The following is a 5000-nucleotide window of genomic DNA, read 5'->3' on the forward strand; positions in this document are numbered from 1 at the left end:
AGGTACGTCCAATATGCGACATTCCCGCTGTCCCTATACATGAGCTGCGAGCTGTACCAGTTACGAGCTAGAGACGCGATCGCGTTGCTCTCTGTACGAATGCCGATGCTGAGCGGTCAGCTAGGAGGCGCTCCATCCATGTCGGTACCGGTGAGCGTTGCACTCGCAGTCGCAAAAACGTACGGCAAGTATATTACTCGGAAGAGTCAATGACAGTCCACGCCCCCCTGCGTGGGAAGAGTCTTTCTAGGCCATGACCCACCGGAAGGGCGCAGCGTCCCCCACCCCAGACATGTGACGTCACACCATCGGTATTGACGACTAGACTGATTCCTTATAATCATTTGCCATACACCGGTGGAAGCTGCCGAGACGAGTAACTACATAGCGGGCTCGCCGTGTCACTAATGTACAGAGATACAACAGTTTCGACTGGAACCGGATTAAACGTATACACGGCGCTGATTAGTAATAGATAGAGCCATCAGAATACAGATAATGTATACAACTGTCCGTATACATGCTGAAAGACTCTGCTCACAATCACAACCACACGTCAGCCACACACCCTTATCACGCACTACTCTCTGCCTGTAACACGCACACAGACAATATGTAAGCACCAGCATGGAACAACACCCAGTGCATCCTCTCCGCCACATTAGACAATCCACACTGTCATAACCAGACTGGGAGGTCCACTCAGAAAACAGAATATCCCACCCACCCGACAACCACCATTGCTCAGCCAAGCCACCAACACCCACACATGTCCTACACAGGGGTGCACCCAACATCACAATACTGCCTCCTCTCACAGCACACAAACAATGGCAGGAATGAAAGACACAGGTCTGCCACAAGCATGGAATGAGAGCGCCGCCTGTCATGAGCCAAAGGTGCATCCTGACGTGGCAAATCAGATGATGCCGCAGGCATCCACTTACTATAATCACAATCAACAAACCGGCCGCCCCGCCCCCCATTAAACCTTTCCTTACAACAATGTGTACCTTAACCTAACCTATATCGTACCGTAACCTAACCTATATCGTACCGTAACCTAACCTATATCGTACCGTAACCTAACCTATATCGTACCGTAACCTAACCTATATCGTACCGTAACCTAACCTATATCGTACCGTAACCTAACCTATATCGTACCGTAACCTAACCTATATCGTACCGTAACCTAACCTATATCGTACCGTAACCTAACCTATATCGTACCGTAACCTAACCTATATCGTACCGTAACCTAACCTATGTCGTACCGTAACCTAACCTATGTCGTACCGTAACCTAACCTATGTCGTACCGTAACCTAACCTATGTCGTACCGTAACCTAACCTATATCGTACCGTAACCTAACCTATGTCGTACCGTAACCTAACCTATGTCGTACCGTAACCTAACCTATGTCGTACCGTAACCTAACCTATGTCGTACCGTAACCTAACCTATGTCGTACCGTAACCTAACCTATGTCGTACCGTAACCTAACCTATGTCGTACCGTAACCTAACCTATGTCGTACCGTAACCTAACCTATGTCGTACCGTAACCTAACCTATGTCGTACCGAAACCTAACCTATGTCGTACCGTAACCTAACCTATGTCGTACCGTAACCTAACCTATGTCGTACCGTAACCTAACCTATGTCGTACCGTAACCTAACCTATGTCGTACCGTAACCTAACCTATGTCGTACCGTAACCTAACCTATGTCGTACCGTAACCTAACCTATGTCGTACCGTAACCTAACCTATGTCGTACCGTAACCTAACCTATGTCGTACCGTAACCTAACCTATGTCGTACCGTAACCTAACCTATGTCGTACCGTAACCTAACCTATGTCGTACCGTAACCTAACCTATGTCGTACCGTAACCTAACCTATGTCGTACCGTAACCTAACCTATGTCGTACCGTAACCTAACCTATGTCGTACCTTAACCTAACCTATGTCGTACCTTAACCTAACCTATGTCGTACCTTAACCTAACCTGTATTGCGCCTTAACCTAACCTGTATTGCGCCTTAACCTAACCTGTATTGCGCCTTAACCTAACCTGTATTGCGCCTTAACCTAACCTGTATTGCGCCTTAACCTAACCTGTATTGCGCCTTAACCTAACCTGTATTGCGCCTTAACCTAACCTGTATTGCGCCTTAACCTAACCTGTATTGCGCCTTAACCTAACCTGTATTGCGCCTTAACCTAACCTGTATTGCGCCTTAACCTAACCTGTATTGCGCCTTAACCTAACCTGTATTGCGCCTTAACCTAACCTGTATTGCGCCTTAACCTAACCTGTATTGCGCCTTAACCTAACCTGTATTGCGCCTTAACCTAACCTGTATTGCGCCTTAACCTAACCTGTATTGCGCCTTAACCTAACCTGTATTGCGCCTTAACCTAACCTGTATTGCGCCTTAACCTAACCTGTATTGCGCCTTAACCTAACCTGTATGGCGCCTTAACCTAACCTGTATGGCGCCTTAACGTAACCTGTATTGCGCCTTAACGTAACCTATATTGCGCCTTAACGTAACCTATATTGCGCCTTAACCTAACCTATATTGCGCCTTAACGTAACCTATATTGCGCCTTAACGTAACCTATATTGCGCCTTAACCTAACCTATATTGCGCCTTAACCTAACCTATATTGCGCCTTAACCTAACCTATATTGCGCCTTAACCTAACCTATATTGCGCCTTAACCTAACCTATATTGCGCCTTAACCTAACCTATATTGCGCCTTAACGTAACCTATATTGCGCCTTAACCTAACCTATATTGCGCCTTAACCTAACCTATATTGCGCCTTAACCTAACCTATATTGCGCCTTAACGTAACCTATATTGCGCCTTAACGTAACCTATATTGCGCCTTAACGTAACCTATATTGCGCCTTAACCTAACCTATATTGCGCCTTAACCTAACCTATATTGCGCCTTAACCTAACCTATATTGCGCCTTAACCTAACCTATATTGCGCCTTAACGTAACCTATATTGCGCCTTAACGTAACCTATATTGCGCCTTAACGTAACCTATATTGCGCCTTAACGTAACCTATATTGCGCCTTAACGTAACCTATATTGCGCCTTAACGTAACCTATATTGCGCCTTAACGTAACCTATATTGCGCCTTAACGTAACCTATATTGCGCCTTAACCTAACCTATATTGCGCCTTAACGTAACCTATATTGCGCCTTAACGTAACCTATATTGCGCCTTAATGTAACCTATATTGCGCCTTAATGTAACCTATATTGCGCCTTAATGTAACCTACGTTGCGCCTTAACGTAACCTACGTTGCGCCTTAACGTAACCTACGTTGCGCCTTAACGTAACCTACGTTGCGCCTTAACGTAACCTACGTTGCGCCTTAACGTAACCTACGTTGCGCCGTAACGTAACCTACGTTGCGCCGTAACGCAACCCACGTTGCGCCGTAACGTAACCCACGTTGCGCCGTAACGTAACACACGTTGGGCCTTAACCCAACACACGTTGGGCCTTAACCCAACACACGTTGGGCCTTAACCCAACACACGTTGGGCCTTAACCCAACACACGTTGGGCCTTAACCCAACACACGTTGGGCCTTAACCCAACACACGTTGGGCCTTAACCCAACACACGTTGGGCCTTAACCCAACACACGTTGGGCCTTAACCCAACACACGTTGGGCCTTAACCCAACACACGTTGGGCCTTAACCCAACACACGTTGGGCCTTAACCCAACACACGTTGGGCCTTAACCCAACACACGTTGGGCCTTAACCCAACACACGTTGGGCCTTAACCTGCTCTGTAATTGTCATACGACGCGTTAAATTAGTGTAGTGTTGCCTAACTGCAACCCCCGCAATATAGTTTGCTACTCGCACTGCCCGGTCCCCAGTGTATCGCTTCATGTTAAACACCTTGCAGCTATACACTGTAATGTGGATGGCAGCAGGACGTACATGCTCAATGCCCTTTGCAGTTGTTCATTGGCATTTGCAGTTGTTCATTGGCATTTGCATGGCGAAGCACTTAGCCTACGCTGTGGTACGGCCTGTGTCAACTGTCCGCTGATGTTGTACGTCCAAATCACACACTGTACTGCACATTGGTCCTCATGTACTGAATGATACATCGTGGTACATGTGACCGTACAACGACTGCGCCAACAACGGCGAACCATGCGGTCCAAATGTTGTGCACTCAGCTACGTGTCGTCTCCCTATAAGAGCTGGATTGCAGTGTGGTATGCCCTGGATGGCGATCAGCATGAGCCGTCTGTTGATGTAGTGGCGCGTGTTGTCAGACGTAGTCGTCTCTTCTCACACACCGTGATAGCATGGTGCACTGCGTTCCACATCTGCGACATGCGACAGAGGCCGGTTGACAGTCGTTCGCGCAATGGACATCGCATACGTACGGGGGCCACCTTCCACGTGTTCGCGAAGCGTGCACATGTTGTTGCGTGTATGTGGGCAGACATAGTGTGTCGTGACACCTGACACAGGCATGCAACAATCGTTGAATTTGCAAATGGCGATGGACGCCTACGTTTGCTGGTGACGTTACGCAAATGAACAACTGGTAAACCGTTGTGGTGCGGTTGTTCTCGCTAGAGGTGAATCAGTGATGGCGACGATCGGTTGAGCTACCAACCGGTTGTTCCAGCGATACCCACCATGCCCACGAACGTGAATGGCATCTGGGTGTGAAGCGATACGCGGCGGTGGCTGGGTGGGACCGTCCCCGGCCGGTGAGGGGGGGCCTCCCGGCGTGCTGGCCGCGCGGTGCGTGGGCGCACGCGCTACAGCCGGCTGGTGGGGGCGGCCAGTGGCAGGCGCGCCGGCCGACGGAGGCGGCAGGCGGCGCAGCTGCGCGCCGGCGCACCCTGCACGCGGCGCCGTGCGGCCAAAGTAGGTCCTCGCGGGCCCGGTGCGAAGCGCGGTGGACATCTGCAGTGTGCTG

Source organism: Schistocerca americana, unplaced genomic scaffold (genome assembly GCF_021461395.2).
Source record: "Schistocerca americana isolate TAMUIC-IGC-003095 unplaced genomic scaffold, iqSchAmer2.1 HiC_scaffold_77, whole genome shotgun sequence".
NCBI classification, from domain to species: domain Eukaryota; kingdom Metazoa; phylum Arthropoda; class Insecta; order Orthoptera; family Acrididae; genus Schistocerca; species Schistocerca americana.